A 14,924-nucleotide genomic window follows, 5' to 3' on the forward strand; every position below is an offset into this window, starting at 1 on the left:
ATGCAATGGCACCCCACTCCAGTACTCTTGCCTGGAAAATCCCATGGATGGAGGAGTCTGGTGGGCTCCAGTCCATGGGGTCGCTGGGAGTCTGGCAGGACTGAGCGACTTCAGTTTCACTTTTCACTTTCATGCATTGGAGAAGGAAATGGCAGCCCACTCCAGTGTTCTTGCCTGGAGAATCCCAGGGACGGGGGACCCTGATGGGCTGCCGTCTATGGGGTCGCACAGAGTCGGACACGACTGAAGCAACTTGGCAGCAGCAGCAGCTCCTTGAAAGGAAAGCTATGACAAACCTAGACAGCCCATTAAAAAGCAGAGACATTACTTTGCTGACAAATGTCTGTATAGTCAAAGCTGTGGTTTTTCCAGTGATCATGTATGGATGTGAGAGCTGGACCATAAAGAAGGCTGAGTGCCGAAGAATTGACACTTTCAAATTACGGTGGTAGAGAAGACTCCTGAGAGTTCTTTGGACAGCAAGCAGATCAAAGCAGTCAATCCTAAAGGAAATCAACCTTGAATATTCATTGGAAGGACTGATGCTGAAGCGAAAGTTCCAAAACTTTGGCCACTTGATGTGAAGAGCTGACTCACTAGAAAAGACCTTGATGCTGGGAAAGATTGAAGGCAGGAGAAGAAAGGGGTGATAGAGGATGAGATGGTTGGATGGCATCACCATCAATGGACATAAATCTGATAAACGCCGGGAGATAGTGAAGGACAGGGGAGCCTGGCATGCTGTAGTTCATGGGGTTGCAAAGAGTTGGCCATGACTTAGTGACTGAACAACTACAATAAAGAGTTTGATAAATGTTCACGTTTTCAACTGGCTTAATCTCTTCCATCAAATAGACATAGGAATTTAGGGAGACGTTCATTCAGTTCAATAGATAACATGCAGATACTTACCAATGCCTCTATCAGAACAGCACTCTTCACATTTTTCTTCTCTTAAACACTTGCCTATACATTTCCTGTATTCAGATTTTTCATATATACCACAAGCTGATGGCTCATTTTGGTACTCTGTGCAATTTATTAATATTTGAAGCACATAAATGACAGTTTTTATTCAAGTGTGATCACAATATCTGGGATTTGCAGGGAAGTTCCAAGTCAGAGACCTTTATATTGAGTGGCTCCAGGATAGGTAAGATACATTTTTAAAGCAGAAGAGATTAACCTCCAAAATTTATATATAAACTTCCAGCTACTTACCATACATGTGAGAAATGTCCTTTCAGAGAATTTCTCTACTTTGTCTTTAGAAACCAGTTTCTAAAGGAGGAAGAAGCAATCTAAGGTAAAGCGTAGTCTTTTTCTTCCAGCAGAGCAATGTGTGGGCCAAGGTCAAAAGTGCTTAGTCAAGTTACCATCCCACTTCAAAGAAGCTGATGGCGTGGGGGATTCACAGAGGCAATTTATGGAAAGTTTGAACCGTTCATTAATTTCAGCCAATACAAGCATTATTCCTCTTTTTAAAAAAATAAATGATTCAAAATAGAATTGCACATGGTATAATAATTTAATAAAGCAAAACACAGGATCAAAATGTTGATCATAAATTTGCCTCTGGAAAGCATAAAGAATGTATTTTCCATGGACACAGGCACACTGCAATTCCCTCCTTTTCTGTTACTGGGTTTAAAACCAAACAGCTAACATAAGATCAGTTGGCAAGACGTAGCTAAAGGATTATCCCCTCTCCTGTAGAAATCACATACACTAATTCAGTGTGTGGCTGGACTAAGACAGCAATGGAAATGCAGGACTTAGCATATGTGCAGTCCTACTCTCCACGCCCCAGTTGCTGTGGTTTAGTTGCTCAGCCATGTCCCACTCTTTGTGACCCCATAGACTGTAGTCTGCCAGGCTCCTCTGTCCATGGGATTTCCCAGGCAAGAATGCTGGAGAGGGGTTGTCATTTCCTACTCCAGGGGATCTTCCTGACCCAGAGATCAAACCCACATCTCCTGCATTGGTAGGCAAGTTCTCTACCACTGAGCCACCAGGGAAGTCCCTGACTCCCAGTACATGGGCAGTATTTTTGTTTTATGACTGAAAAGGTCATATTAAAAGCTATATCATACCTTGTGAAGTGTACCCATAAGAATGCACCCTGCCTCATACTATTACTATGTATTTACACTCATACTCAGAGAAGGTGATGGCACCCCACTCCAGTACTCTTGCCTGGCAAATCCCATGGATGGAGGAGCCTGGTGGGCTGCAGTCCATGGGGTCGTGAAGAGTCGGACACAACTGAGCGACTTCCCTTTCACTTTGCACTTTCATACATTGGAAAAGGAAATGGCAACTCACTCCAGTGTTCTTGCCTGGAGAATCCCAGGGATGGGGGAGCCTGGTGGGCTGCCGTCTGTGGGGTCACACAGAGTCGGACACGACTGAAGTGACTTAGCAGCAGCAGCACACTCATACTATTTATGGCTGGTGCTACAGTATTAGGGTGGTGTGTGTGCTCAAACGTGTCTGACTCTTTGCAACCCCATGGACTGAAGCCTGCCAGGCTTCTCTGGCCATGGAATTTTCTGGGCAAGAATACTGGAGTGGGTTGCCATTTCCTACTCCAGGGGATCTTCCCAACCCAGGGATCGAACCCGCATCTCCCATGTCTCCTTCATTGGCAGGCAGATTCTTTACCAACAATACTAGGAAGGAGTCTCAAATACTGGCAAGCACCAAGATCATCTGGGGAGCTTATTAAACATGCCACTTCCCTAGTCTGACCCCCAGACATTCTGACCCATAAGTGGAACCCTGGAATCCACATGTGTGTAAGTGCTCCAATGGTCCTGATGCCTTCAGGGTCCTGATACCACACTCTGCACAGCCCTGCACTGGTTTCTTCTCTGTGTTATCAGTACCAGGTCTCTCATATCAGCAAGAGCCTGGCACATAGTCAGAGTGCAACACATATATGGTGAATGATAGACTTTGGAATCAGGACACCTAGATTTGAGGGCTTGTTCTTCTTTAACCAATCAGTTAAACTCTGAGCTCCAAATGTGCTTATCTATAAAAAGAGAATAGTATCTGTCTACACAGAGGTCTAAGCTGTCAGTAACAAATATACACAGTAACAAAAACAATCCTCGCTGTCTTGAATAGAAAAGAAATCATTGAAAGGACCTTGAAAGGTCCTGGAATCCAAAGAAGGCTGTAGAACCGGGGGACAGCTATGAGGAGCTGGGCAGCAGGAGCCATGATAAGGTCCTGCCACAGGAACAGTCCAGGTAAGTCACAGACTTCGAATCTCTCAGGACTCCAAATTATGGGTGGAAATAGTATGATTGTCCTCGTGGGTCTTATGCCCTGAGTACCAGACCCTTTTTAGATTCTAGAGTGGAAATGAGACCTTACAGCCCCCCAAGACTCACACAATAGAGGCTTTCTTCAAAACAAGGAATTTTGGAGGCTGAGCAGCTAATTGTACATTACAGTATCATCAGCTCTACTTTAAAGATGAAGAAATCCCGTTGTCAGTCACTCAGTCATGTCTGACTCTTTGCGAGCCCATGGACTGCAGCACACCTGGCTTCCCTGTCCTTCACTATCTTCTGGAGTTTTCTCAAACTCAAGTCCATTGAGTCAGTAATGCTATCCAACCATCTTGTTCTCTGTCACCCTCTTTTCCTCCTGCCTTCAATCTTTCCCAGCATCAGGGAGCTTTCCAATGAGTTGGTTCTTCACATCAGGTGGCCAAAGGATTGGAGCTTCAGCTTCAGCATCAGTTCTTCAAATGAATATTCAGGACTGATTTCCTTTAGGACTGACAGGTATGATCTCCTTGTAGTCCAAGAGATTGCTAAGAGTCTTCTCCAGCACCACAGTTCAATTCTTCAGTGCGCAGCCTTCATTACAGTCTAACTCTCACATCCATACATGACTACTGGAAAAACCATAGCTTTGACTAGACAGACCTTTGTCAGCAAAGTAATGTCTCTGCTTTGTAATGCACTGCCTAGGTTTGTCATTGCTTTTCTTCCAAGGAGCAAGCATCTTTTAATTTCAGGGCTGCAGTCACCATCTGCAGTGATTTTGGAGCCAAGAAAATAAAGTTTGTCACTGTTTCCATTGTTTCCCCATCTATTTGCCATGAAGTGATGAGACCAGATGCCATGATCTTAGTTTTTTGAATGTTGAGTTTTAAGCTAACTTTTTCACTCTCCTCTTTCACCTTCATCAAGAGGCTCTTTAGTTTCTCTTCATTTTCTTCCACAAAGATGGTGTCATCTGCATATCTGAGGTTGTTGATGTTTCTCCTGACAATCTTGATTTCAGTTTGTGCTTCATCCAGCCCAGATTTTGCATGATGTACTCTTCAAAGAAGTTAAATAATCAGGGTGACAATATACAGCCTTCACATACTCCTTTCCCAGTTTGGTGGTGTGTGTGCTTAGTTGCTCAGTCATGTCTGACTCTTTGTGACACCATGGACTATAGCCCACCAGGCTCCTCTGTCCATGGGGATTCTCTAGGCAAGAATACTGGAGTGGGTCGCTCTGCCCTCCTCCAGGGATCTTCCCAACCCAGGGATTGAACCCAGGTCTCTTGCATTGCAGGTGGATTCTTTATCATCTGAGCCACCAGTGAAGCCCTAGGAACCATTTCATTTATCTCTGTCCAGTTCTAACTGTTGCTTCTTGACCTGCATACACATTTCTCAGATGGCAGGTAAGGTAGTCTGGTATTCCCATCTCTTTCAGAATTTTCCACAGTTTGTTGTGATCAACACAGTCAAAGGCTTTAGCGTAGTCAAGGAAGCACAAGTACATGTTTTTCTGGAATTCTCTTGCTTTTTCTATGCTAGAATGGAAGTTGGCAATTTGATTTCTGGTTCCTCTGCCTTTTCTAATTCCAACTTCTACATCTGGAAATTCTCGGTTCACATACTGCTGAAACCTAACTTCAAGGATTTTGTGCATGACATTACTAGCATGTAAATGAGTGCAATTGTGCAGTAATCTGAACATTCTTTGACATTGCCCTTCTTTGGGATTGGAGTGAAAACTGACCTTTTCCAGTCCTGTGGCTACTGCTGAGTTTTCCAAATTTGCTGACGTATTGAATGAAGCACTTTCACAGCATCATCTTTTAGCATTTTAAATAGCTCAGCTGGAATTCCCTCACCTCCACTAGCTTTGTTTGTAGTGATGCTTCCTAAGGTCCACTTGACTTCACACTCCAGGATGTCTGGCTCTAGGTGAGTGATCACACCATCATGGTTATCTGGGTCATGAAGATCTTTTTTGTACAGTTCTTCTGTGTATTCTTGCCATGTCTTAATATCTTCTGCTTCTGTTAGGTTCATACTGTTTCTGTCCTTTATTGTGCCCATCTTTGCATGGAATGTTCCCTTGGTATCTCTAATTTTCTTGAAGAGATCTTTAGTCTTTTCCATTCTATTGTTTTCCTCTATTTCTTTGCATTGTTCACTTAGGAAGTCTTTCTCATCTCTCCTTGCTGTTCTTTGGAACTCTGCATTCAGGCGGGTATATCTTTCCTTTCTTTTTTGCCTTTTGCTTCTCTTCTTTTCTCAGCAAATCCAGAGAGGTTCATAAATTACAAACACGTGGGCAGAGTTCAGGTTTTCACCTAGATCTTTCTCTCCTATCTCCAGGCTCTATTCATCATTCTCTTGGGTTTTTGTGATCTCAGGCAACTCTTTGCCTTCATCCATTCTTCCCAATTAACAAAGCAAGAAATTCTTCACTAGAGGAGATTGGGAGGAACTGAAAGTTTGCTCCACTTCCCTGGTGGTGGCTGTTATGAATCACTTGGTGACAAAACAAAACTGTTTCAAACCTCAAACACTGTTAGCACCAACTAGGCTTGAAAAAACAGAGAGAGAATCATCTTCAATTTACAGTTAAGAGGGAGCACTAACCACTGCCTCACATCATCTTCTGGATGTGCCCTCTGTGGGGCATCACACCAAAATTGGGGATTTGTCTAATGCTGTCACAATGAATGGGTGGATAGTCCCTTGAGATCTAACTTTCCAAAGCAAGGCTGACAAACTCATGCAGCTTTGAGGAAGCTGACCTCAGGAATTAAAGTTAATGGAAATGTCTAAGTGGAGCAATGAAAAAGAGAGTAAAACATGCAACATTTAAAACCATTTTATATTTTATGAAGCACTTTCACATATATTAATTTTTTATTTTTTAATAAGATATCTTTAAAATATTTTGTTTGGCTAGGCCAGGTCTTAGTTGTGGCATGCATGATGCAGTTCTCCAGTCAGGGGTCAAACCCAGGCTCCCTGCATTGGAAATGCAGTATCTCAACCACTGGGCCGCAAGGGAAGTCCTGTAGTAATTTCTCATCCCATTCCTGTTCTTGTTGTTATTGTTCAGTCACTAAATCCTGTCTGACTCTTTCTGACCCCATGGACTACAGCACGCCAGGTTTCCCTGTCTTTCACTATCTCCCAGAGTTTGCTCAAACTCATGTCCATTGAGTCGGTGATGCCATCCAACCATCGACTCTGTCACCCTCTTCTTCTCCTGCCCTCAATCTTTCCCAGCATTAGGGTCTTTTCCAGTGGGTTGACTCTTTGCGTCAGGTGGCCAAAGTACTGGAGTTTCAGTATCAGTCCCTCTAATAGACATTCAGGGTTGATTTCCTTTAGTATCAACAGGTTTAATCTCCTTGCAGTCCAAGGGACTCCCAAGAGTCTTCTCCAACACCACAATTCAAAAGCATCAATTCTTTGGCAGTCAGCCTTCTTTATGGTCCAGCTCTCACACTTGTACATAACTACTGGAAAAACCGCAGCTTTCACTATGTGGATCTTTGTTGGCAAAGTAATATCTCTGCTTTTTAATAGGCTGTCTAGGTTTGTCATAGCTTTCCTTCCAAGAACCAAGAATATTTTAATTTCATGGCTGCAGTCACCACCTACAGTGATTTTGAAGCCCAAGAAAATAAAATCTGTCACTATTTCTACTTTTTCCCCACCTATTTGCCTTGAAGTGATGGGACTGAATGCCATGATCTTAGTTGTATGAATATTGAGTTTTAAGCCAGCTTTTTCATTCTCTTTCACCTTCTTCAAGAGGCTCTTAAGCTCCTCTGTGAAGATAGGTATTATTCCATTTATAGTAGATGAGAAAATTTGATCAGAGCTTAAGTAGTCAGTTCAAAAACCATGAGCTCTCACATCTAAATCTCCTGGTTCCAGTGAAAACCTTGCCATGTTTGTAGATGAAGGGTATCCTTGGATAAAGGAACACATGTCATCATGGTTATTACAAGCTGGGCAAAAAGCTCTGTCTGCAACGAGCAGGGAGTGGGGAGGATCAGTGCTGCCCCAGAGGTGGGAGCAGATAGACAGGTGCTTGGAAGTAAGAGGACAGGGATCTTCCTAACACTTACTGGGGGTTGGACTGAACCCAGAGATAGGTGCTTCCCTAGTGGCTCAGATGGTAAAGAATCTGCCTGCAATGCAGCAGACCCTAGGTTTGATCCCTAGGTTGAGAAGAACCCCTGGAGAAAGGAATGGCTACCCACTCCAGTATTCTTGTCTGGAAAATTCCATGGACAGAGGAGACTGTGGGCCTCAGTCCATGGAGTCAAAAAGACCAGAGATTGGGCTGGGAAGGGGATCAAGGAGGAGTGTCACTCTCTGGAGCACCGGCAAAAGGTCTGCCTCACCATTGTGTGACATGGGATTCATACTGAAGACCACATCATAGCAGGCAAGGCTGCCTTTGCTTAAGACCAACATCAGCCTCCTGGCAAACCCACTGTAGCACAAGTGCTTGGGGGCTCAGCCTAATGGTTAGGGTGCTGGATTTTGAGTTAGAGAGGTTTGGTTTGAGTATCTTGGGAGACTCCAGTGAGTCATGAAGAGGAGCAGAGCAGTGAGCTCTTCAACAATTGGCTTTAGGTTCACAGAGGCCACGCTTCTCCATCTGCCCTGGAACCTGGGTCCTAGGAGCTCAAGGCAAAGGCCCTGGGAAGCACCATGTCTCTGGAGAACAAGATCATGAGGTTTGACTTGTCTCTGCCACAGAGACAGCAATAAAAAATGTTGAGACAGTGGGCTGATCAGAGACTCCACTGACGCTTGAATCAAATGGTCCAGTTTGTCAGCTTTGTCACAGCACTATAGGCAGTGGCACAGCTTCAGAACTTCCCTCTGGCCGTCCACCTTCAGAAAGAAGCACAGCCTGCCCAGGCCCTGCTAAGATGAATGTCAAAGCACAGAATAGGGACTTCCTTAGTGGCCCAGTAGCTAAGACTCCACATTCCCAGTGCAGGGAGCCTGGGTTCAATCCCTAGTCAGGGAACTAGATCCCACATGCCAAGACTAAAAATGATCCTGAGTGCCAAAGCTGAGACTCAGGACAGCCAAATAAATAAATCAACGATCTTTTTTTTTTTTTTTTTAAGGTACAGAATAAACACTTCATTTCCAAAGCTAGAAACAAACAGTTCTTGGTTTTGTGGACAGGCAGCTGGGCAGATGCTCCAATGGTGCTTGTCAGTCCCCACTCCACTTCTGCCACCTCCCTTGGGTAGCTTGAAATTGACCATGGTGGGAGTATCTACATCATGGAAACTGGCAAACATCACAAATCAGAACTTCTAATTTTCCAGAATGTTTGTTTTATAACACTGACCAACACATTCCTTTTATTTTTTGGTGCCCATAAAACAAAGCCTTTTTTTTTTTTGCGTATCACTGAGGCGGGTAGAAAGTCCTCAGATGTAACTCCAATTTCTGCTCACTTAATCTACTGTGGGCAGCAGCTGCTTTTGAGTTCTCTGCTAAAAGTGCTTATCCTTTATAATTAAGAAAACATGTTGGAATTAGAACATTTCAACCCCCCCGAGACATCCTGAGTGAGAGTAATCCAAGTTTATGCTCTTAGATTCTTCATCAGGACGCACTGAGCTTAGTGCATGCAACAGAGGTGCTAAACTTGGGGCTGATTTTCACAAGGTATGGACCACATGTCTTTCGTGCACATTGCATCGGGCCCAACATAGACACTTGAATCAATGACGATGACTGAGTTCACCCTAAATAGAAAAGAACCAAGAGGTGATAGCGATTAAGCTTCTCTTGTTCATGACCCATAGACAAGTTTAGTATAAAGATGTGAAAGCCAGCGCCTCTGACCATAAACACAACGGTGCACATGTCAGTACTCCTTTAACCCTGCCACGTGTCTACAGGGCTGCTGCCCCACAGAGCGCCCCACTGGCTTCAGGGAGATGTGCAAAAACTGTTGCAATATTTGTTCTGGACTTTGATCAAGATGCATCACTGCTGTCCTGCCAGGACCTTCTATGAGGATACTGGTCTGTCATCCTGAGCCTTCAGAGTCTCGGAACATTACAACTGTCTGCAGGGCATTTAGAGGGACTGGCCCTCTCCCCAGTCCTCCATTCCACTTCTTAAGACAGTTTCCCCTGGGCTCCAAACAAGCATGCTTGTATCCAAAGTCATTATCACACAGTCTCTTCAACTTTGGTGGTTCAGATGGTAAAGAATCTGACTGCAATGCAGGAGACCGGGTTCAATCCCTGGGTTGAGAAGATCCCCTGGAGCAGGAAATGGCAACCCACTCCAGTATTCTTGCCTGGAGAATTCCATGGACAGAGGAGCCTGGTAGGCTACAGTCCAGGGGGTTGCAGAGTCAGACACAACTGAGCGACTAACAGTACTCCTTAACTTGGCATTCCAACCCTCTTAGTCATCCCAGTCTTTCAGCCTGGGTAGGGATGAGGAATTGACCACGCCATGCTGCCCCTTTTATTGACTTTCTCACACTCAAAAAATCATTGCATATTTTTTAGTGAAAAAAGCAAGCTTTTGCATATCACTGACACAGGCAGAAGGTACCATAACAAGAAATACTGGGGCATTTTCTCTGGTGTCCTGGACGTGGGCTAAGATCTAAAGTTGGCAAGCAAAAGAACATGGGTCCATCAGGATATGTTTTTAAGAAGCCAAAGATGCAGCTAAAAATGGCTCTAACAATAAATAAAGATTTTTGTCTCAAACAGTAAGAATGTCTTCGTTCTTTTGATAAGGAACTCCTCCATGTGTTGTCTTTGTTAAATCTGGATATGACACCTGGAATAGCCTACTCATGAAAGGATCTCATGAAAAAGCCTGAGGACAACGTCCTAAGGCAGGAAGAAGCCACCACTCACACTATCTCGATTTTAAGAGTTAAAATGTCTTTCTCAGGCCCCAGATTTAGAAAAGTAGAATCATCATGACTGGCTTAAGATAAGGAAGCTTTTCCCCTAAGGGCCAGTATAGCTCATCTGGTGAGCATGGCTATGTGGAAGAGGTTGAATACTCTAATTCAATAGGGTTCTGTTAAAAAATGGAAATACAAGAGTGAATGTTGGGTGGGCAGCCTGCAGGATCCACTGTGTAGCTCCATTCTATGTCCAGAGTACCACCAGCATCATGGTCAACCACCTGATCAAGGGCTACCAGGAAGAACATAATCAAAGAACACTCTCTCCTCCTCTCACCTCCAGTGAATTTAAGGGGAAGACCAGGAGAGAGGAGAGAACTTCAGAAGGTTGCCAGGTATATTAAAAACGCTCTTCCCTCTCCTCTTTTGAACACTGGCAAGCCACTAAACAGACAGGGTGCTTGATGCTGTTGCAGCTTAGAGAAAGGGGAAACACGATGCTGAAAGAGGAGGTACCAGCAAGGCAGCCTGCTTTCCCACTGGTTGCCATGGCAACAGCCTTTAACCTTCTGCAGGTTGAGTGGACTCTGCAGCAGACAGCCAGGCTCAGTTGTCTCACCAGTATGCCACCTCCAAAAGGGCTGGCGTGGGATGAGGTGACTCCAGCAACAAGTGGCTATGGAGTGTGACCCTGTGGTAGAGGCTGAAGAGTTGTGGAAGGAGTTAATTCAGAGTCAGCTCTGCTACGTCTGTGCATGAAGGAGATTCCTCAGGGTCTCCCTGAGAGAGCCAGCCCTGCCACACAGCGGGAATCTACAATGAGAGAAGCATCCATAACAGAGACGCAGTGATGAATAACAGGCTGGGTGGGGACTGCCGCCCTGCCATGGAAGATAAGGGTTCCAGCCTCCATCTGCCTTTCCTGACAAGGCACACAAGCCTGGAAGAGGAATGGGGGAGGTAAAGGACGTCCAGACTGTGCCTCGCTTACCAGACCAAGCCCCTCTAGTCAAAGTTTTCACTGTCTGGGAGAGAGCAGAAGCACTTTGAATTGTGCAAATACCGAATTTTTTCAATACACAGAGCAAAGATTATTTGAATAACAAAAAAGTGGCAAAAAGATGTTATGGAGTCTGAGCAAGATGCCTTACACAGCAAGAAAGAGAGCATCAGTGCAGTAGAGTTGGAAGCTGGTGACAGTGATGGTGGGGCGGTGACAAGTTGACACTCCACCGTGAACATAGAAGGAAGGCAGGGTGCTGCCGACTCTAAACTTCAAAAATATCCACATTCCACATCCTCACACCGTACACAAAAATGATGCAAAATGGCTTAAAGACTTATATATGAGATAAGACACCATAAAACTCCTGGAAAAGAACACAGGCAAAAGATTCTTTGACATAAATCGTAACAATGTTTTCTTAAGTCAGTCTCCCAAGGCAATAGAAAAAAAAAAAATATATATATATATATATATATCCATATTCCTGTTAGGACTTCCCTGGTGGCTCAGATGGTAGAGCATCTGCCCACAATGTGGGAGACCCGGTTTCGATCCCTGGGTCAGGAAGATCCTCTGGAGAAGGAAATGGCAACTCACTCCAGTGCTCTTGCCTGGAAAATCCCGTGGATGGAGCAGCATGATAAGCTACAGTCCATGGGGTTGCAAAGAGTCAGACACGACCGAGGGACTTCACTTTCACTTTCATAATCCTATTATCTATGTCTGGACATAGTGGAGGAAAGAGAGGGTGTAATGAATTGAGAGAGTAGTATTGAGATATATACATTACTATATGTAAAATAGATAGTTAATTGGAAGTTGCTCTATAGTGCAGGTAGCTCAGCCTGGTGCTCTGTGACATCCTAGAGGGTGGGATGTGGTGGGAGGGAGGTTCAAGAGGGAGGTGACATGTGTATACCTACGGTTGATTCATGTTGATGTGTGGCAGAAACCAACACAACATTGTAAAGCAATCTCCTTCCAGTTAAAAATAAATTAAAAATGAAACAAAAAGCCTACAAATAATAAATTCTAGAGAGGGTATGGAGAAAAGGGTATGCTCCTACACTGTTGGTGGGAATGTAAGTTGGTATACAGTAACTACTGAAAACAGGATGGAGATTCCTCAAAAAACTAAAAACAGAGTTGCCATTTTATCCAGCAATCCCACTCCTAGGCATGTATCTGGAGAAAGCTCTAATTTGAAAAGATACATGTATCCCAAAGTTCATAGCAGCACTATTTACAATAGCCAAGATACAGTAACAACCTAAATATCCACTGACAGACGTTAGATAAAGAAGATATGGGGTATATAAATGATGGAATATTACTCAGCCATAAAAAGAATGAAATAGTGCTATTTGCAGTGATATGGATGGACCTAGAGATTAGCATACTTAAGTAAAGTGAGTCATAAAGGGAAAGACAAATATCGTATAGTATTACTTATATGTGGAATCTAAAATATGACACAAATTAACTTGTTTACACAATAGAGACAGACTTACAGACATAGCAAACAAACCTACAGTTATCAAAAGGGAAGGGGGGAGGGATAAATTGGGAATTTGGGACTAGCAGATACAAACCACTATATGAAAACAGATAAAACAAGGTCTACTGTATAGCACAGGGAACTATATTCAATATCCTGTAATATACCATAATGGAAAAGAATATGAAAAAGAATATGTATGTATAACTGAATTACTTTGTTATACACCGGAAACTAACACAACATTGTAAATCATTTCCAGCCCTGGTACAACACACTGTTATTGAGAATAAATATAACTGAAGCCATAGGAATAGGGCCAGAGAAAAAAACTTTTAATATCCAGGTAGAGCCGATGATGAAGGAAGTATTCATTTGGAATACAAAATTAAAATCTTTAAAAAGGTGTTAACCTGTGAACTTCAGACTCCTAGTGGTGGGGGGGTGGTGGTGAAAGGGATTGCAAGGGGTCCTCAAGTCTGTCTTTTGAAAGGTGGGGTGGAGAGCGAGGGAGTGAGGCAAGAGATGGAACTGCAGAGAATGCCAGGATCCACAGAAGGGCTGATGCATATAAGGACAGTGAGAAGCTACTAGAATACCAATGACATAATCAATTTTGTGTCCTGAAAAGATGATTCCGGCTGCAGTGTAGGAAATGGGTCAGAAGGGAGATGGAAAGAGAGCAGTTAATGGGCCAGGAGATCAGCCCTGGGATTTCTTTGGAGGGATTGATGCTGAAGCTGAAACTCCAGTACTTTGGCCACCTCATGTGAAGAGTTGACTCATTGGAAAGGACTCTGATGCTGGGAGGGATTGGGGGCAGAAGGAGAAGGGGACGACAGAGGATGAGATGGCTGGATGGCATCACTGACTCGATGGACGTGGGTCTGGATGAACTCCAGGAGTTGGTGATGGACAGGGAGGCCTGGGGTGCTGCGATTCATGGGTTCGAAAAGAGTCAGACACGACTGAGCAACTGAACTGAACTGAACAGGAGTTCTAACAATGGTGGTTTGGAGTAAGGGGTGGCAATACAAGTGAGGAAAGTAGGCAAAGCCAGATACAAGTGGCTGCTCTTAGAGATAAAAATGGGGATTAAAGGTTCATATAGTCAAAGCTATGGCTTTTCCAGTAGTTGTGTACAGACGTGAGAGTTGGACAAAAAAAAAGCTGAGTGCCAAAGAATTGATGCTTTTGAACTGTGATGCTAGAGAAGACTCTTGAGAGTCCCCTGGACTGCAAGAAGATCAAACCAATCAATCTTAAAGGAAATCAACCCTGAATATTCATTGGAAGGATTGATGCTGAAGCTGAAGCTCCAATACTCTGGCCACCTGATTTGAAGAGCCAACTCACTGGGAAAGACCCTGATGCTAGGAACGATTGAAGGCAAGAGGAGAAGTGGGCAGCAGAAGATGAGATGGTTGGATGGTATCACCAACTCAATGGACATGAGTTTGAGCAAATTCTGAGAGACAGTGAAAGACAGGGAAGTCTGGCATGCTGTAGTCCATGCGGTCACAAACAGTCGAGCAGGACTTAGCGACTGAACAACAACAAGGGAGAGGAAGGAATTAAAGATGACTTCTTGGTTTCTGAACAACTAGGTATCATTTACTCAGACTTGGAATACTGCAGGTAAAGCAGATTTTAAACTAAGTTCAGTTTGGGATATGATTGGTTAGAGGAATCTCAGCAGCCTCTATGTAGCCATGACCACCAGGCTATTGAATAGATACTGATGTGAGTGGACGTCCATCTAAATTGGAAGTATGGAAGAGACAAGCTTGCCTTGGGGGAGACTGCACAGTGAGAAGAGAATCTTAAAGTCTGGTTAGACAAAGAGGAGACACTGACAAAGGAATACAAGGACAAGAGGATTATCTAGAGACACCTGGGGCTGTAGAACAGTAGACATTACAGAGTGATACACCAAAACCTTCTAAGTTAAATAAAGGTGCTCTTTCTGGAAACCGTTGACTTTTATTCTTAGCATCCAGAACCCCATCCATACATGGCGATAACATAAATGTATTGATAGCTAAGATAAAGGCCTTCCCTGGCGGCTCAGTGGTAAAGAATCTGCCTGCTAATGCAGGAGACACAGGTTCAATCCGTGAGTTGGGAAGATCCCCTGGAGAAAGAAATGGCAACCCATTCCAGCATTCTTGCCTGGGAAGTCCCATGGACAGAGGAGCCTGGTGGGCTACAATCCATGGGGTTGCAA

Source organism: Bos taurus, chromosome 6 (assembly GCF_002263795.3).
Source record: "Bos taurus isolate L1 Dominette 01449 registration number 42190680 breed Hereford chromosome 6, ARS-UCD2.0, whole genome shotgun sequence".
Lineage (NCBI taxonomy): Eukaryota > Metazoa > Chordata > Mammalia > Artiodactyla > Bovidae > Bos > Bos taurus.